Source organism: Gadus macrocephalus, chromosome 21 (assembly GCF_031168955.1).
Source record: "Gadus macrocephalus chromosome 21, ASM3116895v1".
NCBI classification, from domain to species: Eukaryota; Metazoa; Chordata; class Actinopteri; order Gadiformes; family Gadidae; genus Gadus; species Gadus macrocephalus.
The window spans coordinates 16168034-16191620 of NC_082402.1; the positions used below are offsets into that span (position 1 = coordinate 16168034).

General features: G+C 44.5%; 1 protein-coding gene and 1 long non-coding RNA gene across 2 annotated transcripts in view; one reads left to right on the top strand and one right to left on the bottom strand.

Annotated features, from left to right (window-relative positions):
* sesn1 (sestrin 1) overlaps positions 1-23587 on the bottom strand; it is a 68182-nt gene that overhangs the window by 32852 nt on the left and 11743 nt on the right. The gene's annotated exons all lie outside the window — the stretch shown is intronic.
* LOC132449750 (uncharacterized) lies at positions 893-3556 on the top strand. Its single transcript, XR_009523645.1, has 2 exons — positions 893-1402; positions 2575-3556. It is a non-coding gene; the product is annotated as an uncharacterized LOC132449750 (long non-coding RNA).

Sequence of the window (23587 nt, forward strand, 5' to 3'; positions counted from 1 at the left end):
ATTGTCTTAAATTTGATGCGAGTTACTACAGGGAGCCAGTGTAGGTCTCGGAAGAGGGGGGTCACATGGGAGAACGTCGGTAGGTTGAACACGAGGCGCGCTGCCGCATTCTGGATGCGCTGCAAAGGTTTAATCGCAGAGGCAGGAAGTCAACCAGGAGTGAGTTGCAGTAGTCGAGAACTTCAACAGGATTTTGAAGTCGCCGAGGATAACGACTGGTGTGTCATCCTCAGGAAAGCAGCTGAGGAGGGCATCCATCTCATAGTAGAAGTCACGGAGGGGACCTGGAGGACGGTAGATCACCACAATGGAGAGCTTGATAGGAATGGTGACAGTGACAGCGTGGAGTTCAAACGCAGATCGGGCCAAGTGTTCTAGTGGAAGGACCACATGGGCGAGATGAGGAGTCCGGTCCCTCCTCCTCGCCCGGATGGTCTAGGGGTGTGCGAGAATGAGTAGACGGTGGAGAAGGCAGCAGGAGTAGCAGAGTTCTCTGGAAGTCTCTGTCAGGGCCAGGAAGTAAAGGGTCTGGAGGGACGCGTAGGCTGAAATCGAGTCCGCCTTCTTGACCGCCGATTGGCAGTTCCAGAGTCCTCCCATCACCCCAAGGTCAGTGTAAGCAAGGGTAGGTGGATGGCACTGATTTGATGACATTTCAACAACAACAAAGATGGCGGCCACTGATTTGATTGATCAGCTATCTAGACCGTATTAAACGGCGCCACTTGATAAGACAGATGTCGAATTGTTTTCTGTTAAAAAAAAATTTGCATCACTCAGGGCTGCATCACCGATTTCGTTGCTCTGATTGGTTATAGGCCTGTCCAATTGCGTCCAGAGGCATTTTGGTCTGCGTGCCTCTGCGACGCCCCTTGGAAACCGTAAATTAAAGGTTGGGTATGGAATTTGCTTTTTTGGCCATTTTTGCAAAATTACTTGAAATCCTTATCATAACCCGCTTACAGCAACTGAGTTAGAAGTACTGACATGAAAATTAAACAAGTCAATCATCTGTGGAACGGGCAGGGCTCGAAAAACTCCAGCCAATCATTTCCATTGCCACCGAGTTGCATTGGACAGTAAGTACGTCAATCAAACGGTCGTACTGCACTCCCCCTCCCCCGCGCCCCGCTCGCGACCCCTTCGTGCAGTACTCGTGACCCAGAGCTCGTGACCCAGAGCAAGCTCCTGTTTGTTGTTATCCTGCGGTAGCTACTGGAACTAGTTAAAGGTTGGGTATGGGATTTGCGAAACGCCAGCAGATTTTGAAAATACACAACTCAAATGGTCCTACCCCCTCTCCTTCAACGCTGACTCTGACTCCACCCATTCCAAGTACCTGGACGCGCAATCATGCACGAGCGCGAACAGAGATGCGCGAGAGCGAGCCAGGCTAGCGTAGGTTTTCGTTTAACAACATGGCACTACATTCAGCTGTAAGTTGCACCCAGTACCGCGGGAAGTAGGGGTGCTGGGGGTGCTGCAACACCCCCTGTCCGAGGCCCTGTCTTATCACAGAAAACGATCATTTCTAAAAACTCTGGCCAAAGTGGAGATTTCTGAAAACGCCGGTTATGTGTTGTCGTGTCAACGGGGAGAAACGGGATTTTAGGTTCTGAAGCGTCACATTATGCACCAGGAAATGCTTAACGTCATGTGAGCGTCCGCTGTACCGTATTGGTCCGAATATAAACACAAACCCCATTGTAAGACGACCTATATTTGGAAAAAAGATTTGAAGACCAGATCTTGTTTTTATGAATAAATAAATTGTATTGCCACTAAACAGTAGTGCAAATAGGCCGTACTGATGTGTACACCAAAGACTATTCCTGACACTCCTCTGCCCCGCTGTGTTCGCTCTGGCTGTGGTCGCTCCGAACTGTTTCGGCCCGTGGCAAAGCGAGTCATCCTCGCTGCTGTCCAAGGCATTTTGAGACGCAGCATTTATTTAATGCTCATATGACCTAGTGCTGAAAAAAGGTTACATGAAAAAGTGTGAGGGTAGCGGTGGTGCGCTAAACTTGTTCTGTGAGCAGCTGGATGTGAACCATGGTGTGAAGGAAGTGAACACAACGATCGATTTTCAACTGTGCGCGCATGCACTCGTGTAATTGAGCTGCGCTGCTATCTTTTTTATCAATGTAACGAGTTGCGAGTCTAGTGCAGGCTGAGTTATTTTTTTCCAGCACCCCCTGCTGAGAATAGCCTACGTTTTCGCGGCTATGGTTGCACCAGATGTTATAAACATTAAACGGTCACATAAATCATTACTATTTTTAGAAAATGTATGTTTGTTTCATATAATTGTATTGGAAGTCCTGGTTTTCACTAGGGTTGCCGCGGTGTGGACATTTTTACACGGAGTAGCCTAATACACTCGTCTCAACACCGGTATTACCCGAGTATAAACGGTATAAACTTTGAAACTAGGTCAACCCCCACACAAGCATCGGTTTTTAGACCCTTCTCGTCCTTCAGTTGCCGCCAACGTTCGAAAGCAGCGCCTAGGATTATTCTTGATTTCAGTTTTTCTCTTTCAGCGTTTTTATTATCAATTACTCTCTGAAAAAGAGTTTTCCTTCTCTTTGCTGGTGGTGGTGGTGGTGGTGGGGATGGTGGCGTCTTGTCTGCCATGGAAATTGTCTTCTACTGCTAGGTCCAAATGTGGATTAACTAGTTCCAGTAGCTACCGCAGGATAACAACAAACAGGAGCTTGCTCTGGGTCACGAGCTCTGGGTCACGAGTACTGCACGAAGGGGTCGCGCGCGGGGCGCGGGGGAGGGGGAGTGCAGTACGACCGTTTGATTGACGTACTTACTGTCCAATGCAACTCGGTGGCAATGGAAATGATTGGCTGGAGTTTTTCGAGCCCTGCCCGTTCCACAGATGATTGACTTGTTTAATTTTCATGTCAGTACTTCTAACTCAGTGGCTGTAAGCGGGTTATGATAAGGATTTCAAGTAATTTTGCAAAAATGGCCAAAAAAGCGAATTCCATACCCAACCTTTAATCCACATTTGGACCTAGCAGTAGAAGACAATTTCCATGGCAGACAAGACGCCACCATCCCCACCACCACCACCACCACCAGCAAAGAGAAGGAAAACTCTTTTTCAGAGAGTAATTGATAATAAAAACGCTGAAAGAGAAAAACTGAAATCAAGAATAATCCTAGGCGCTGCTTTCGAACGTTGGCGGCAACTGAAGGACGAGAAGGGTCTAAAAACCGATGCTTGTGTGGCGGTTGACCTAGTTTCAAAGTTTATACCGTTTATACTCGGTAATACCGGTGTTGAGACGAGTGTATTACTCGTTGTGAAAATGTCCACACCGAAGCAACCCTAGTGAAAACCAGGACTTCCAATACAATTATATGAAACAAACATACATTTTCTAAAAATAGTAATGATTTATGTGACCGTTTAATGTTTATAACATCTGGTGCAACCATAGCCGCGAGAACGTATTCTCAGCAGGGGGTGCTGGAAAAAAAAAACTCAGCCTGCACTAGACTCGCAACTCGTTACATTGATAAAAAAAGATATATAGCAGCGCAGCTCAATTACACCAATGCATGCGCGCACAGTTGAAAATCGATCGTTGTGTTCACTTCCTTCACACCATGGTTCACATCCAGCTGCTCACAGAACAAGTTTAGCGCACCACCGCTACCCTCACACTTTTTCATATAACCTTTTTTCAGCACTAGGTCATATGAGCATTAAATAAATGCTGCGTCTCAAAATGCCTTGGACAGCAGCGAGGATGACTCGCTTTGCCACGGGCCGAAACAGTTCGGAGCGACCACAGCCAGAGCGAACACAGCGGGGCAGAGGAGTGTCAGGAATAGTCTTTGGTGTACACATCAGTACGGCCTATTTGCACTACTGTTTAGTGGCAATGCAGTGTTTTATTCTATGCCTTTTTATTTTCGTATATTATTTCAATGAATACAATTTATTTATTCATAAAAACAAGATCTGGTCTTCAAATCTTTTTTCCAAATATAGGTCGTCTTACAATGGGGTTTGTGTTTATATTCGGACCAATACGGTACAGCGGGCGCTCACATGACGTTAAGCATTTCCTGGTGCATAATGTGACGCTTCAGAACCTAAAATCCTGTTTCTCCCCGTTGACACGACAACACATAACCGGCGTTTTCAGAAATCTCCACTTTGGCCAGAGTTTTTAGAAATGATCGTTTTCTGTGATAAGACAGGGCCTCGGACAGGGGGTGTTGCAGCACCCCCAGCACCCCTACTTCCCGCGGTACTGGGTGCAACTTACAGCTGAATGTAGTTCCATGTTGTTAAACGACAACCTACGCTAGCCTGGCTCGCTCTCGCGCATCTCTGTTCGCGCTCGTGCATGATTGCGCGTCCAGGTACTTGGAATGGGTGGAGTCAGAGTCAGCGTTGAAGGAGAGGGGGTAGGACCATTTGAGTTGTGTGTTTTCAAAATCTGCTGGCGTTTTGCAAATCCCATACCCAACCTTTAACGCCTCGTGCCCACTGCACCGTCAGTCAACGGACGTGGGAAGGCGTGGCTGACGGATGGGGGAGTAGTCTTTGAAGAGGCAACCGTCAGCCAATCAAATCGCTTCGCCGGGTTCTTCCCGCTTCTTCCTGCTTGTTGCGAGGCAAGATGACCCGCTTTCCCGCTTTCCAGTATCGTCAGAGCCCGAGTCGCGTCACAGTGCTTAAATTTGCATACGCGATCTGATTGGATGACGGATCCGTCGCGGCCGAAAAAGTTGAACATTTTTCAACTTTTTGACGGTGGCGAACGCTCCAAGTCAACGGACGGATCCACAATGCATTGCGCGACCGTCCCCATTCAAAGTCAATGGGCAACGGACAACTGACGGAGGTAGTGGGCACGGGGCGTAAGGGTTAGGGAGGTTCCGAACTGCGATTAACAATTTGTCGTGAATGTTGATGGCTTGAATGTTCTGGTCCATATTTTGACAACTTTGGATTTGTACACTTTGTAAATTTGTATTTAGACCACACATATGATTTTTTTTTTTTGCATTTTTTTGACATGCCATATTCGGGTTTCAAACCGGAGAATTCTAAACAAATAAATTCAGGTGACCATGTTCACAAAGTATAATATTTAAATGGTATGAAACCAATTGTGTTTATATTTTTCTATTTACAAAATTCACCAGCTCTTACAATTCCAAAACATTGGAGAACCAAACACACACACACACACACACACACACACACACACACACACACACACACACACACACACACACACACACACACACACACACACACACACACACACACACTTTCAAACAAGCTAAGGCCTGTGATTAGCCAACATGCTAAAGAAGAGAGATGTATTCACCCGCCGCAGTCAAATTAGTGTTTGTCGACAGTTTCCTAAAGACTGGCACCTCTTTGTCATATTATCTTATCCCTCCCCCAGCCCCTTCTCTTTTGCCCATTTTTGCTCGACAGACAGAAAGATGCTTTGCTCGCCATCTTTTTCGTCTTGTTTTGTGAGATAAGGTCTTTTAACATTTGCAGTATCACCACAGGTGGACAGGGCCAGCTGACCTAAGAGCTTCCAAAGCTCTGCTTGTTATCCTCTCATAACCCCCAACCCTACTGCCTTTGTCTCATTATGGTCCAAAAGAAACCATATCTGCCATTAACCAACACACACACACACACACACACACACACACACACACACACACACACACACACACACACTAACCATTATAGCTCACATTCAAAAATGTGCAGCTTGAATCACACTAACATCAGCACACACCTACACACACACACACACACACGCATGTGTACACACCGTCTCACCGAGGGGAGAGTAAACAAGAAGACAGATGACACCCCCATGTTCTCTGCTTTCATCAGCAGCACACATGGTAGGTCGTGACTCTGTCCATAGACACACTTCAATTCACATTCACATTCAGACACACACAGACAGCTGCACGCACACATACACAGTGTGTACCGTGGACTTCCTTAGCCTATAGGCGGTAACACTGTCGCTCTGTTGACACCGGACGCCTCTTGATGTGTCACAAACACATTATCACACACACACGCACACGCACACACGCACGCACACACACACACACACACACCAAACAGGTTTCAGTAGGACCCGGTTCAACATGAGAAAACGAACTGGCACTAGAGATTCAAGTAGAGACCAGTCTGCTGAGATGAGGGTAAACATGTTGATGGGATTTTGCTATACTGTGCTTTGTGCAAACTCTCCTTCACCTAGACGTAAAGTTAAACAAGTTAACAATCCCCATTTCTTAAATCTTTCCCACCGGAGCCGTAAGGGGTTGATAAATAGCTGCTGACTAATTTGGGGGGGGGTTTGGACTGTTTTTATGAAGGGGGTTGGAACACACAAACAGATATGCACATACAGGAGGCCAGTGCATTCTGGGAAAACAACCAAGCATGGCTGCTTCCTAGAAAATGATGAACGTTCTCCAGGACATGTTTTCCTATCAGTCACCATCAGTCCCCCCCCCCAGCCCCAAACTCACTCCCCACCCCATCGAGTGCTTCTCCCAGCCAACACCCCGCCTTATGAGCCCTGGAATACCCCACCCCACACACACACACACACACAACTCTCCCTCAACCCCTACTTACACACACACACACACACACACACACACACACACACACACACACACACACACACACACACACACACACACACACACACACACACACACACACACACACACACACACACGCATCTCTCCCCCACCCCTACTTCCACAGCCACCTCTTTTTGACTCCAGGCCATGACTGCACAAAAACAAAATTCTGGAGGTGTATCTCTTCCCAGCCAATAGCAGTACCCTCCCAGCCAATGAGAGGGCTGGATGGGCGGGGCTCATCTTTCCTTCCACTTAACTACAGTTGTTGTTTTTGCAGCACTCGCGCCCTTTGTTTTTCCTGCAAGTCTTGATGGATGGAGGGGAATGAAGGGTGAGGGGGTCAAGCCCGGTGTTATGAGGCTATGGATGTGGGGCCAGACCTAGTTTAGGAAACCTTAAATGCACATACAAATACACAAAAACAAACACACATTGTTCGACCACCAGATAAAACCGCTCTAACAGCATTACTTTTTCCCTCCTTGCCTTGCCGATTAACTCGAGTGTGTAGCACACGTCGACTTGTTTAAATGAAAATCGGTTTTCTCTTCAACATCCGCCAACGCTTCCCTCTCAGCTCCCGTAGTTCGGAATGGGCTCAGCCCTCCCCCCGCACGGACAAGAGAGTCTAGCTGCAGACATCCACCCACACGCTCCGGACATCCACCCACAGGCACTTCCGCTGCAGACAGTTCCATCCACCCACACGCCGGAAATCGGATAATAAAAAATAAAAATCTGAAAATAAAATAAAAATCGGGCGTTACGATGTGTTTACATAAATGAAAGGGCGTTAAGTAATGTGTTTACATAAATGAACGAAATAAATTAAGTTATAAAATCGGATAAACGCTTCCGGTTTTGGACAGAAGACCTGACACTCGCTGTTTACTTTAAGCTGGAGCTTATGGCTCTTCTCTTTCTGTAAATACACACACCTTATTCAGATTCCCTCTGTGTTATACTGCAATCATCTCAATTTAATATTTGATCGGACACAAACTGATACTCGTATTGTAAAGCTGAAGGGCATCAGAGATTGAGGCTAATAATTATTTTAAATACTATGTATGAGTGGACAGGAATAGTTAGAACAATTCCCCTTTAGCTTCACCTTTTCTGACATATTTATATTAGGTCTAGCTATGTTACATTCTGTTGTCTTAATATCATAAGGTTCGACTGCATTCCAACATAATTTATCATATGTTATTAGCACTTTTGCATTCCTAAATTCTTACTCTGAACCATCATTCATTTAATATCTGGCTCTAATTGTCTATAATATTGTCTTACCTTGTGCTGCTGGACCACCTTATTTGCCCATATTTAAATCCGACAAACTCAAGTCTGTGTTTTAACTTAGCTCTGTGTGTAACCAAAGTGAATAAGTAAAGTCATACAAAAAATCAATACATTGTAAACGTTATAACTTTATTAAGAACACTCAACAGATAACTGAACTCAGAACCTCAACACACACACACACACACACACACACACACACACACACACACACACACACACACACACACAGACACACACACACACACACACACACACACACACACACACACACACACGTGTGTCACGTGTGTGTGTTTTTCTATGTTTTTCTTATAGAAAGTTCATTTACAGTGCGGGCATTTTCCTTTTTTCAAACCGGTTGTACTTTTACTCTGGGCAGCAGAGACGGCAGAGGAAGACACAACAGTTGAAGCTTGGGGAGAAGGAGCAGTCGGAGCTGGGGGGGTGGTGGCTGTCTTGACTGTGATGGGGTTTTGATTGGATGTATGGACGGCAATGGCGGTTCTACACGGGGGCCCACGGGGGCCCGTGCCCCTGTGGACATGTCCCTGGCCCCCCCTGTGGCCCCACCGTGCTGACCAAATAAAACAATTATGAATTGATTATGATTTTACACGCGAGTGCCAAAAGCGGAACTAATGCGACGCAACGTTCTACACGGGTAAATTAGAGCGGCGCACCCAAACGGCGCACCCAAACACTGTGTTGCTGCTGCTCGGTGAATGCGAGCTCAGCAAATACTCCTGGAGAAAGGAGCTACGATTTCTCCTGTTGCAAAAGTCGAAGGTAAGCAAAACTATTTAATCTTTTATGTGACTTGTTGTTCTTGTTGATTAAGTAGTGTTCCCGTGTTAAGTAGGGAGAGATGGTTATGCAACGAAGTGTAATGCATGCCCCTACGATTTTTTTCTTCTAATTGCAGCTATCATGAAACGAGGAAAGAATATAGCATCCTTTTTTGCCCCAGTAAACAAAAAAGTGAAAGAAATAGCAGTGAGAGAAACAAGTCAAGGTATTGAGAGAGCTGAGGAGCAGGAAGAGGGAGAGTCGGAGGAGGTTGGAGAGAGGGCATGTGATGAACGTGAGGGCTCTGACACAGAGAGGGAAATTTCAGAGAGTGAGAAGGATGAAGAAGAGGGTGAGGAGGAAGAAAACATACAGAGACAGAGAGAGAAACAGCCAGAGGTACAGCAAGTAAATCCATGTGGATCAAGTACTGCAGGTTTGTGATGAAGAAGGTTATTTCTGTTTGCAAAGTAGTGCAATTACAATTTCATTGTAGGTCTACTGTGTATCCTTAAAATTATGCTTTCTGCTGTAAATTCAATTTGTGCCAATATGGCACAAACTTGAACTACATGCAGATATACATGCGTAAGTAAATAAATGTTGTAGTTGTGCTCTATGTTTACTGTACATCTTTCTACAGATATCAGCAAGTCCAAGAATGATGCACCAGTACAGCCGAACTTGAATATATTCCCAACCACTTTGATGGGGGACAGAAGACGGTGCTTCAGGCAAAACTGGTATACTATTCATCCATGGCTTGAGTATTCTGTCATAATGGACTCTACATATTGCTATGCATGTAGACATTTTAGCACACCAAAGGCCCCTGACACTGTTTTTGTTTCAACCCCTGGGTTTAGAAACTGGAAAAATGCAACTATGAGAAAGGCAGGGTTTTCAGTTCATGCAAAGTCTGAGCGACACAAGTGTGCGATGAAAGCATGGCGGGATTATTATGGAGTCAGTTTCCTGCCATAATTCAAACCTGAAAAAAAAAGTTTCAAAGGCTTGTAAGTCTGGGTTTGAAAACTCAACACCTTGTAAAAAAGGTTTTGCAACACTGAAAAAAGAGATTATAACCTGAAAAAAACTAAAACTAAAATTCAAACATCTGTAAACATGATTTTGTGTTCTATTTTATCTTCTTCATCATTTTCAGCAACACATTTTCAAAGTTCAAACAATTTCACCAGCGCATTTGCAGAGTTTCAAATCTGGCACTGTTCTAACGGTGTATTTCATTGTTGCCCGGTTTTGAAACCTTGTAAATGGGATTCTGCAAACAGGTGTTCATACATTGAGAAATACGTTTTGAAAGGTTGAATATTTAGTTTTAAAAACTTGTAAAGGTGTACGTTTACGACATTGCAACGTATTTTTTCAGAACTGACTTTTCAGCACTGACTTTTCAGAGATTTGAGCGCAAGCTTTGAGTCACGTGAATATTGGCAGTGTTCTGACGCCACTCGTTTTGAAACTCCTGACAGTCGAATCTGAAAACGTTCCTGGGGGCGGGACCATTTAGCTCTAAACCTATTGGTTGCTCTCAGCTGACGTACATTCCAATCACATGTGCCGTTCACCGGGCTGTTCGTGATTGACAGTGCTCTGCCGATGACACGAATAACAACGGGTTGATTTCGCGGTTGATTTTGATTTCCATTTTCTGGAACCAGAGTCTCATCTCCATAGGACGCGACTAGCAAGGACGCGTCCTAGCAAGGCTGCAGCCTTCACTTTGGGAAACAGCCATGGTTCCAGAAAATGGAAATCAAAATCAACCGCGAAAGTCGCTTGTTATTTGTGTCATCGGCAGAGCACTGTCAATCACGCACAGCCCGGTGAACGGCACATGTGATTGGAATGTACGTCAGCCGAGAGCAACCAATAGGTTTAGAGCTAAATGGTCCGGCCCCCAGGAACGTTTTCAGATTCGACTGTCAGGAGTTTCAAAACGAGTGGCGTCAGAACACTGCCAATATTCACGTGACTCAAAGCTTGCGCCTGTGTGGTCAAATCTCTGAAAAGTCTGTGCTGAAAAGTCAGTTCTGAAAAAATACGTTGTAATGACGTTAACTTACACCTTTACAAGTTTTTAAAACTAAATATTCAACCTTTCAAAACGTATTTCTCAATGTATGAACACCTGTTTGCAGAATCCCATTTACAAGGTTTCAAAACCGGGCAACAATGAAATACACTGTTAGAACAGTGCCAGATTTGAAACTCTGCAAATGCGCTGGTGAAATTGTTTGAACTTTGAAAATGTGTTGGTGAAAATGATGAAGAAGATAAAATAGAACACAAAATCATGTTTACAAATGTTTGAATTTTAGTTTTATTTTTTTTCAGGTTATAATCGCTTTTTTCAGTGATGCAAAACCTTTATTACAAGGTGTTGAGTTTTCAAACCCAGACTTACAAGCCTTTGAAACTTTTTTCTTCAGGTTTGAATTATGGCAGGAAACTGACTCCATAGATTATCAAAGTGCTGTTAAAAATGATGCAACACTAGCAGATATCCTTAACAAAGAACACACTAAACAAGTACAAGAAAATCGGGCATACATTAAAACAATTGGGGAAGTGCTGTTACTTACAGCTACACAAAACATAGCACAAAGAGGGCATGATGAATCTGAAGAGTCCAATAACAAAGGAAACTTTAGGGAAATTCTTAGCACAGTTGCTAACCACGACCCACTTGTTAAGAGAAGATTAACTTCTATTAACAATGCAAAGTACACAAGCAAGATCATCCAGAATGAGGTTTTGGGTTGTTTGGCAGAAATGGTTCGTTCTGAAATCATAGAAGAAGTGAAGAACAGTGAGGTTTTCAGCATCATGGCAGATGAAACAAAGGATGTTTCAAAAAGTGAACAGATTTCTTTCACACTCAGGTACTATTACAATGGGGCCATTAAGGAGAGTTTTCTCCATTTTGAATCTGCAGAGAGGTTAGATGCAGCAAGCCTAACTGGAAAAATAGTGAACTTACTGGAAAGTTACGGCCTGAACTACAAAAATAACCTTGTAGGCCAAGCATACGATGGCGCTGCCGTTATGAGCGGTAAACATTCAGGGGTTCAGGCAAGGATCAAAGAACAGGCTAAATTTGCCTTCTACATTCATTGTAGTGCACACTGTCTCAATTTAGTGTTAGTTGATGTAGTCAAAAATGTCCCAGAAACAGAGGAGTTTTTTTCTTTGTTACAGAGCCTTTATATTTTTACCTCTGGCTCATATGTGCACCCAAAATGGCTGTCTCTCCAAAAAGAAATGTATGGCAAAACAAGAGAGTTGCAACGTTTAAGCGACACACGTTGGGCATGCCGATTTCTAGCCCTACGCAACATAATGGACACTCTACCTGCCCTTAAACGACTACTGCAACAGATTGCTCAAGAACGCCACGGTGAAAGAACTGTTGAGGCCCGAGGTCTTCTGCCTCAAATTGACCTACAATTTGTTGTGCACCTTGTCACTCTTAGTAAGTTGTTTGGGGAGACAAAACTACTGTCTGACATGGTACAGTCACAAACTGTTGATCTGGCTAGAGCTGTTGACTTGGTAAATGCTTTAGTCCAGACATTGAAAGACCACAGGCAGGAGTCTTTCTTTGATAAGTTGTGGGATGAAGCATTGACTATTTGTGAGCACTGTGATTCTGCACCATCAGTGGCAAAACGTCAGACAATGCTGAGCACTAGGCTCAGTGGCTACTGCACACTAAGCACTGTTGGTCAGAGGGAGGTAGAACGTGACAAAGCTATGTTTTGCACATCATTTTTCTATCCTGTAATTGACAGCATGCTCAAGTAGTTGAACAGACGTTTCTCCAATACCAACTGTGAGCTCATGACAAGCATACAGTCTCTCAACCCCCAGAGTGATGCCTTTTTAAAGGAGACCAATGTTTTTTCATTTGGCCGTTTGTACAATGCAGACATTGATGATTTAGGGCATGAGCTCCATCAATTTAAGAGAGTTTTGGACAGAAAAATACAGAGTGGTGAAATTACAAAGCCATGCAATACAGTTGAGCTGGTTTGTTTTATTGAGCCATACAGGGAAGTTTTCTTTGAACTCTTTAGACTGTGCAAGATTGCCGTAACCCTTCCTGTAAGCTCAGCCTCTTGCGAACGCAGTTTCTCCACACTGAAACTGATCAAAACCTTCCTGCGGTCCACCACTACTGACATGAGACTCAGTGATCTTGGTGTCCTGAGCATAGAGTCCAGAAGGGCCAAGGCTCTGGATCTGGATGCATTTGTGGACCGTTTTGCCAGACAGCACAACCGCCGTATCCTGTTGTTGTAGTGTAGTGTTTACATTAATAGGTAATGTCACATTTTTATACCCTTTGTTGTACCCTGGAGGTTTGTTCACATTGAATTGACACACTGTATTTGTACCCTGTACTGTATTTTTCATTTTTCTACGGCCCTACCTCCTTTAGCTTCAGGATTTAGGGCATGAGCTCCATAAATTGAGTGGTTAAGTTAAAAAGCCATGCAGTACAGTTGAGCTGGTTTGTTTTATTGGGCCATACAGGGAAGTTTTCTTTGTATTTTACTGATTTGAAAATAGAATAAATAAATCTTTAAATATCATTTTGTGCCTTTTTTTTGTGCCCCTCTGGTTGAACACCGGCCCCTCTTTGGCCCCCCTAGTAAAATTTGTCTAGAACCGCCACTGATGGACGGCAGCGGAGGTGGAGGGACTGTCTTGCGTGTTTGTGCAGGACTTCAGGTGTAGATCCATAACCGACTTCCTGATGATCGTTTTGCCACAAAGGGGGCAATGATAATGTCCCCCATCCCTGCAGCTGAGGTTGCACCTGCATATCTTTTTGTCTAAGATCAATGCAGGCAAAAGATGGAGGAAAATGAGTCAGTGACTTATAAAAGTAAGCAGACACACATTCATAAATATTGCCTAGACATATACACATATATTCTTATATTCTTTCTACACACATACATATATCACCTTTAAATCTAATGGAATGTTTTATGTGGGATTCCAGGTGGCACTGAAGCTTCGTGTTGATGGTTGGTTTGAAAGTTGGGCATAGGGGGCAGTGGAAAAGTGTGCAGCAAGTTGTGCAGCGTTTGACTTCTGGCTTTGAATCATCCGTAAAAATCGAGTGATGCATCTACAAAAGACAGAAAAAAAATGTTACAATTTATGTTTTAATTGTAGAAAAAATTAAGATCAAAGACGATAAATTCTCACAGCACAGCAAACTATTTAAAGGGCGGTAATTCAGTAGTGGTTGTAGTCTAGACAAATTAGTCCCATCAGAGCATCAACTTTAACTATTATTGGCATATAATTAATGATGAGATATATTTCTACCTCATACTGAACTTTACATCTGTTTCTCTCTCTCATTATATGTTTTATGAACTGTCTGAGCCCCAGCACCCTATTGACTGGGGGACATTGAACATTTAGAATCTGAGACAGGATAGTAGGCTATTACATAACAGTAATTCATTAACTTTTATCCGTTTTATTACATTTTTGATCTCTTTTACCCCTTTTAACTGAACTAAGTGCTATGATCTCTTAGTTATAAACAGATTGTATGAACTAAACAGGCAGATCGAATATTTAACGATCGATTTTGTCTATAGAATGATATCACACTTCTCAGCCACCGCTGCAGAGATGAACAGCTGATAGGTGCAACTCTAGTTAAAGCGAAACGAGCTGCGTCAATTCAATTTGTGGTAATTATTTTATTACAACTTAACTCTGTTACGACGGAGTATTAGGGCCACACGTGAAGAAAAAATATATTTTTGCCGTGACGAGATTAAAATCGACACGTCGACTTTAATGTCCACATGTCGACATTAAACTCAAAACGTCGAGAATCAAGTTGAAACATCATATCGACTTTAATCTGGTGTCCATTTTCCGTTCCTCTGTCAGCACACAGACGCTCCGGGCATCCTCCCAAGCGTTCAGCGGATGACACGAAGTAACCGGGAATAACCCTGGGGTCATTGTTTGTGGTGTAGGCCTCCATCCAAACAATATAGCGACTAAAACCGTCAATGCAACCACTGATGGCATGTATGATAGCCACTGATAGCAGCGGATGACTACTTCGTGTCATCCGCTGCTAAAGAGATTAAAGTCGGCATGAAAATTCAACTTTATTCTGGACATTTCGAGTTTAATGTCGACGTGTCGATTTTAATCTCGTCACGGCAAAATATTTTTTTTCTTCGTGGGGCCCTAATACTCCGTCGTAGTTTTGGACTACAGATGACTGTCAAAAGTCCAAATCTTAAAATCGTTTATGCTCCCAACACATCGACAAATCTCTAAAATCGTTTAATAAGACCGACTATAGGCTACACAACGTTTGCAAAAAACATTTGCCTATTTTACAAAAATGACACCTAGCTAGCGTTTGCCACCGTCAGTGTGGATTAAAACAACAAATGCTTCATATTGGTGTAACGTTCTGTTATTTGTTTGATGAAAAAATCTAAACTTAATGAAACTAATAGATCGGAAAAGAAATGCAAGTCTCGTGCATTTATAATTGTATCGCTGTGTTTTGAATAGTCACCTACCATAACCTCCAAGTGCAGCTGAGCCGAACGTCACATCTTCGAGCAGTGAGTCCCGTTGTTACACCGAATTCTGCGACCCACCGAAAAGTGTGACCCGAGGGGGCGCTGTTGAATAATGTGCAAATCGCGCTCCAGACATCCACCAACACGCAATTTCCGGCGTGTGGGTGGATGTTTCTGTCTGCAGCGGAAGTGCCTGTGGGTGGATGTTTGGAGCGTGTGGGCGGATGTCTGCAGCCAGACCCCTCTCCGCACGGAGCGCGCATTTACCAAAGTGATACACAAACATGGCAGCGAGTGTGACAAGTTGTATACAACAATTTATTCATATATGTATAATCTATTTTGAGGTAAACATAATTCATTTGAAATATATCTGTGTGGTTTAATAATTTGTCGATCTGTTGGTAATTCGTCGATCTGTTGGAAATGCCTCGGGGCTCCAGTAGGGGGATCGCGCTCCTCTTCCTCATTCAATACAGAAGAGTGAAGGAAAGTTCTGCGTGTGTGTCTTTCTCATTCTTCTCCCGTTACTTTTTTTTAAGGCAATTACCGCTCTTACAGAATATCGGTATTGCATAGGGATGCACCGAATTTTTGGCCACCGAAAATTTTCGGCCGAAAATGGCCCAAAAGCGCATTTTCGGTTTTCGGCCGAAATACTTTCATCACCGAAACACACCCGAAACAGAAATTTGTGATGACGCAAACAAAAAGCGCGGCCAGCACACGCTTGTCTGGATAATAATAATATGTCTGCGGTGTGGACGTTTTTCAATGTTTCTGAGAAAAACCCACGTATAGCGATTTGCAAAAATTGCAATGCCTTGATTCTAATGAAGTTGGTACACAGCCATCGCCATAAATTCAATGGTACTAGGGTTGCCGCGGTGTGGACATTTTCACACCGAGTAATACACTCGTGTCAACACCGGTATTACCGAGTATAAATGGTATAAACTTTGAAACTAGGTCAACCGCCATCTTCTCCGTCAACTCTCCTCTCACACTCGGTGACAGCGTCTGGCAGCGCGCCAATTCTCGGTGACAGCGTCTTATAACGTTCTATATATAATAGTATAATATAATTTTATATATAATATCACGGCCAAAAGCTCTGTGCGCCTCCGGATGGCCGTAGCGCGGGGAGCTCTCGTAGGGATTGGGCTTTGCGGGGTTTGTTTACCGGCGTTGCTATGGTTATCGGTCTTGCGTGTTCCAACGCTTTATTAGGTAGCCTATCTATTGGGTTTGTATCTATTTTTTTTTTTATGAGAAGAAACATCAAAAATAAAACAGTGCAAAGACATACTGCCGAACTTTTGTTTTTTAATCAAATAGGCCTAAAGATGACGGCGAATTATTTCTTATTACTGGAAAAAAAGAACACAAAATAACTCGGTGTATTACCGGTGCCTCAACACCGGTAATACTGTATACCGCGGCAACCCTAAATTGTACTAATAATTGGCATAATAATTTCTTTCGGTGTTTCGGTTTTCGGCCTTGGTTTTCTCATTTTCAGTTTTCGGTTTCGGCCAAGAATTTTCATTTCGGTGCATCCGTAGTATTGCTGAATAAGTTTGCAGAGTGCGACGATATGAAAACTTCTGAAGGGGTTGTTTTATAAATCTAATAACCTCTTTATAACTCCTCTACTGTTCTGGTTGAACCTCTAAATGCTTTAACTGAACAAATCCACGTCAACACTCCCAACAGATTGATCATGTTCTGTGAGAGGGTTAGTTGCTCCTCCCCATACAGGTCAGTAGCTCCGCCCCCCCCTATTGGGGGTTAATTCTCTGGCTTTAATTGAACCAAAGCTGAATATGACTGGCACAAGCCCAAGCCACCATGACCTCAAATCAGACACAGCATTCAAATCCAGAACGTTCTCCATCACATGATGGTCTTAAGACCGAAAGGCAACTAGCCAATTGAATCCGGGGCCCAAAAATACAGACAGACAAGAAGCCGGCCACACAGAAACCAAACCAAGCGGGACACCATCCCCTCTAGGTAGATAAGCCCTCACACCCCATTGCTACATTCAATGTTTTCATTTGCTGCATGAATCAGCAGCCAGGGAGATGTTATTAAACACAAGCAAATGAAGACCCTGTACATGTGTACCTGGGATAGAAAAAAAACCTCACAATACCTCAGTTGAACTCCAGATACAACAGGCTCTGGGCCAAAGTTAACGTTGCGCTAAATAAAGAAAAAACGATTAACATTTAGGACAAGGATGGTGCAGGAATGATAGCCTGGATAGCGCCGCCCATTTTTCCGGCGAATTGGGTTCGCCCTGCACAAGGGTCTGGATAAGAGCAATACATTTATTTCTGCTTTCGATACGTTTTTGCGGGACCCATCACCAAGCCCCTTGGCGCACTATTGGCTGGTTTAACACAATGACGACAGGGAAGCGACGGCAAGCAGCCAATCGCATACAGAGTCAGTTGAACTAGGCCCGTTGATCACGCCTCTTGTGCTGAAGAAAATGACGGCAGCTTCCCCAGACCAACGTGCAATCTACGATTGGCTTGGTCTGGTAATAGCCAGGCTACTGGAATGATTCAACTCATCATATTGTTGATTGCCGATAATCGCAAAACATTATGACCAATACTATGGTGGATTGTTGCGTTACGTTAAATATATTCAATCTATCTTTAACATTTAAGGTGTTGTGGCAAAGTGGCAAAGAAATCTTTAAAATAGCTTTTTTATGAATCTGCAATTATTTTTAAGCAAGAAACCCTCAAATTAGGGCTGGGCGATATATCGAATATATGCGATGTATCGCGAGATGTTCTCCAGGGGATGTATAAAATGCCCCTGTCGCGAACATCGAATACAAATTGGCACGCAATGTTTCTTTTTGCCGCCGCCGGCATACTCGTTGTGCTTTCACGCGACGGGGCGACAAGATCTCATACAAAGTGAACGTAGGCGCCACACTTTCGCCGTGCACAGGCGAGCGCGTTCACGAGGATTTGTGGCGCGACAAATTCGCTCGAGTTGAAATATTTCAACTTTGATGCGAATTTCGCGTGATGACAGCCAATCAGCGTTCAACAGCGTGGCCACTGAGTGACATGTGTAACGTAACAGCCAACCAGCGTTCAACCGTCAAACTCGGTGCAGTGCAGTCCGGGGTGAACTGCAGCATGGAGGAGAAAGTGATTGTTGCTGTTTGCGACTTCCGGAGCTCTATATATAATAATATATAATATAATTGTTTATATAATATCACGGCCAAAAGCTCTGTGCGCCTCCGGATGGCCGTAGCGTGGGGAGCTCACAGGGATTGGGCTTCTCGGGGTTTGTTTAACGCACAGTTTTCCCTTCTCTCGCTCTTTCCTGTGGCTCTCTTAACACACTCACTCCCCCCGCCCATTACGAGTCCACGAGATTCTCATGGACGCGCGTGTGTGACGTAGTCTGGAAGGCGCGCTGCTGTAGGTGTGTGTACCTCCGACCGGTGAGTGAGAACAGCCAGAGAGAGAAAAAAGGATGGAAAAGGAGGATTTGGTTTCGAAAAAGAATAGCACTGGATCCTTCGTCTGGCAGTGTATATATAATAATTATTATTCAAACTGTTAATAAATAATTAACGGTTTGAATAAATGCTGTGTTGGTAAATCTAACTTGCTGCGATTTTCCTTTTCTTATGTGCAAGTTCTAAATTGTTTCAATAGAAAGCACTAATGAGTTTAAACAATATGTTGTTTCATGTAATCTACATGCAGACTTATGTTTCAGTAATACTAGAATTATTACTGACGTAACATTATGCCAGACATGGTTGAATCGAGCATTTATGATAGAATAGAATAGACTTTATTTGTCATTGTGCATTGGATACACAACTAAATTTGTTTGTGCAACCACTAACAAAAGTGCAGTTGTGCTGGGTGGAGGGTAGGAGTGTAGTGTGATTATTAAGTTCTGTGATGGCCCTGGGGATGAAACTGTTCTGCAGTCTGGAGGTGCGGGCTGTAGTGGCCCGGTAGCGCCTGCCAGAGGGTAGCAGGGTGAAGAGATGGTTTGCGGGGTGAGTCTCATCCTTTAAAATGCCACATGCTCAGCGGAGGCAGCGCGTCCTAAAGATGTCATCCAGGGGAGGCAGTGGAAGTCCAACTATTCTCTCAGCAGACCTTATGACCCGACTGAGGGATTTCCTGTCCTTTTCTGTGCAGTTGACGTACCATGCAGTGATACAGTAAGTGATCACACTTTCAATGCAGCAGTGGTAAAAAGTCTTAAGCAGCTCGGGAGACAGGTTGTTTTTCCTCAATATTCTCAAGAAGTAGAGCCGCTGTTGTGCTTTCCTTACTGTGGCAGTTGTGTTCATCACCCATTTCAGGTCCTCTGAGAGCATAATCCCCAGGAACTTAAAGCAGGAGGTCCTCTCTACTTCCTCACCATTGATGATGAGGGGTTGAGGGTTCGCCTTTTGCCGCCTGAAGTCGACTATGATTTATTTTGTCTTTCTGACATTCAGGGTCAGGTTGTCTGTCAACTTCGTCTCTGTAGGCACTTTCATTTTCATGGGTGATTTGTCCTACCACAGTGGTGTCATCTGCAAATTTTATCACAGTATTTCAAGGATGGGTGTTGGTGCAGTCATATGTGTATACGGAGTACAGCAGGGGACTCAATACACAGCCTTGTGGAGCTCCAGTGCTGAGGGACAGGCTCGAGGATTGGTGAGGACCCAGTCTCACTGTCTGCGGGCGATCTGTTAGGAAATCCTTAATCCACATACACAGGCTGTAGCTGAGGCCCAGATCAAGAAGTTTGGTGATCAGCCGGTTGGGGACGATGGTATTAAAAGCCGAGCTGTAATCTATAAAGAGTAGTCTTACATATGTCTCCTTCTTGTCCAGGTGTGTCAGCGTTGAATGGAGGGCTGTGACGATAGCGTCCTCAGTGGACCTGTTTTCCCTGTAAGCATACTGATGCTGGTCCAGGGAGCGAGGGAGGAAAGCCTTAACGCGCTTCGCCACCAGCCTCTCAAAGCACTTGGCGATGATGGGAGTGAGCGCCACAGGTCTATAGTCATTTAAGGTGCTGATGTTACTTTGCTTGGGCACAGGTATAATAGTGGCTGTTTTAAAACAGGTTGGTACGACCGCTTTGGCTAAAGACATATTAAAAATGTCCGTAAAGACATCTGCAAGCTGGTATGCGCATTCTTTGAGCACTCTTCCTGGAATGCCATCTGGTCCCTCTGCCTTCCTTGTGTTCACAGACCTGAGGATGAGTCTTACCTCCTCTACTGTTACCATGGCTGTGTGGTCTGTGCCAGCAGGTGGGGGAGCAGCTCCATTATCTAGCCCAGGTGTCTCGAAGCGGGCATAGAAGTGGTTGAGCTCCTCTGCTAAGGAGGCATTGATGTTTGTCGGTGGGTTGCGGCTTCCCCTGTAGTTCGTGATCTGTTGTATGCCTTGCCACACTTGTGTTGGGTCTCTGTTGGTGAAGTGGCCCTCAATCTTCTCCCTGTACATGGCTTTGGCCTGCTTGATGCCTTTTTTCAGGTTGTGCCTGGCTATGCTGTACTGTGCTCTGTCACCTGATTTGAAAGCTGCGTTGCGCTCCCTCAGAAGGGCCTGTACCTCCCCAGTCATCCAGGGTTTCCTGTTAGGGGGAATCCTGCTGCGGGTGATGGTGGTGATATTTTCAATGCAGGTCCTGATGTAACAGAGGACAGCGAAGGCATACTCATTTACATCCTGATTAAAAAAACAAGGTCCAGTTTGTTCTTTCAAAGCAGTCCTGGAGCTGTAGAGATGCATCTTCAGGCCACTTCCTAAACGTTTTAATGGTAGCTTCTTGTTTTTTAATGATGGGGCGATATGCGGGAATCAGGGATAGTGACAGGTGATCAGACTGGCCCAGGTGTGCGAGGGGTGAGGCCCTGTATCCCTTTTTAATATTTGAATACACACAGTCCAGAATATTTTTTCCTCGAGTTGCGCACTTTACGTGTTAATCAAAGCAAGGCAGCACCGTCTTGAGGTTGACATGGTTAAAGTCACCAGCCACGATAAAAACGCCCTCTGGATAAGTGGTCTGCTGTTTGTTTATAGCTGCTAGTAGATAGCCAAGTGCTGCATTAACGTTGGCATCTGGTGGGATGTATACAGCGGTTACCACGGTAACGGAGAATTCGCGTGGTAAATAAAATGGTCTGCATTTGACTGCTTGCATCTCTAGATCAGGTGAACAATGCTGATCAATGACAGTGGAGTTTGTACACCAGTCCTTATTTACATATGTACATAGTCCTCCTCCACGGCTCTTACCAGAAGCCTCTGTTCTATCGCTGCGATGAAGTGAGCGACCTGCCAGCTCCACTGCTGCATCTGAGATCCCCGAGTGTAGCCAGCTTTCCGTGATAACGATGATGGAGCTGTCTCGTATGGTTGACCGCGTCGATATATCTAGATGAAGCTCGTCCATCTTATTTCCTAGAGACCTGACATTTGCGACGTAAAGACTGGGCAGTGGTGGTCTGTTTGGAGCCCTTTTTAGCCTAGCCAAGTCGCCAGACCTGCAACCCCGCTTCTGTTTACGTTCCCTCCTCCGTCTTCGGGGTATGCCGCTCGGTGTATCTATCCATGGAGACGCCGGTGTTCTTGCTATTCCCGGAGGAATCCCATGCGAGTGTTGAAAGGCACTCGTTATCGGAATTTGGCATGTTCTACCGAAGTGAAATAAATCCTCTCTGTTGTAGACAATATTTGACGATTGATTTGGTTTCATTTGACTGATTTCACTGCATTGTTTTTGGGAGCACTGAGCCGCTGCGACTATGCGCGCCGCCATGGCAACATCAACTTGATGTGCTCTAGAGGAGATTCAAAATATATCGAGATATATATCGTGTATCGAGATATAGTAAAAAAATATCGAGATATTCATTTTGGCCCATATCGCCCAGCCCTACCTCAAATAGACGAGTGTATTTATTCATAGCAAATGTTAGCAATCTGTCTAACATGGCTATACTGTCTAACCAGACTCTCTGGTCCCTGAAGAAAAAAGGACTTAAATAAAAAGATGACTTGTTTATTACTTGCTTTTCTACCTTGGGCTGTCCCGTGACATCATACCTCACAGGATTCATGACCATGAGCCAATCAAAACATTGAGGCGCAAAGGTGATTGACATCCTTTAGAGAGCTGCTGCAGTAAAGGAAAAGGGCCCCGTTCTCCATAGGAAGACCTGATGGTCGAACACGACCGCTCTTTCTCCTCCCTCGTGGTTTAGAGCCCACGAGGACACTGGGGGATATTTACAGAGAGCTTCTCCAAGTAGGCAGCGGTGGAAATGCAATGGAAAATAAAATGAGCCACAATAAAAGAGGAAAAGAGTACGAAGGAGAGAGAGCAAGAGAGGGGGTTTGTGGAGACAGTAGGGGAGTGTGTTGGCCGCCTGCCAACTTGACTCCCTGCTCTGCTGAGACTCCCTGCTCTGCTGGGCCCGGTCGTGTTGACTGAAATATGACCTGAGACGCCTTGGAAACCTGAAGACTGAGACTAGGGGGGAAAGCTGCCAGCAGCAGAAGAGTATCCAGAAACCAAACTGAGGTCTGCCACAACCATCTATCTAGTGATGGCCTTTATCTTTCATCCTCATTCCTGTTGTGTAAACGATCCTAACTTACATTACACCCACCATGGCCATTGTTAACATTAGAAGAAGAACCTTCATTAATGTTGCCAGTAAATGTGTATAGTCACTCTATTAGTACTCTTTGATTAATGTTGAAACTTTCTCATGGGACATTTCTTTGCCAGGAGAGGGGGGGAGAAGAGGGAGAGAGCGAGAGCAAGAGCAAGAGTGAGAGCCCTCCCACCATTCCTGCCTCTGCTGTTTACAGCCTGTGACACCGCGACAGCCTCAGTCTACTCTACCCTATGGCTTACCCCAACTCATTCCTTCTCCGTTCAGCTCTCCCTCTCCTTCTCCACCCCTCCGTCCATTTATCTACCTCTCTATCTTTGTCCTTCTTCTTCTCTCTGTGTGTGTGTGTGTGTGTGTGTGTGTGTGTGTGTGTGTGTGTGTGTGTGTGTGTGTGTGTGTGTGTGTGTGTGTGTGTGTGTGTGTGTGTGTGTGTGTGTGTGTGTGTGTGTGTACACACACACACACAGTCAAACTAATTAGGATTAACTATAGGATTAATTGAAGGCCGTTT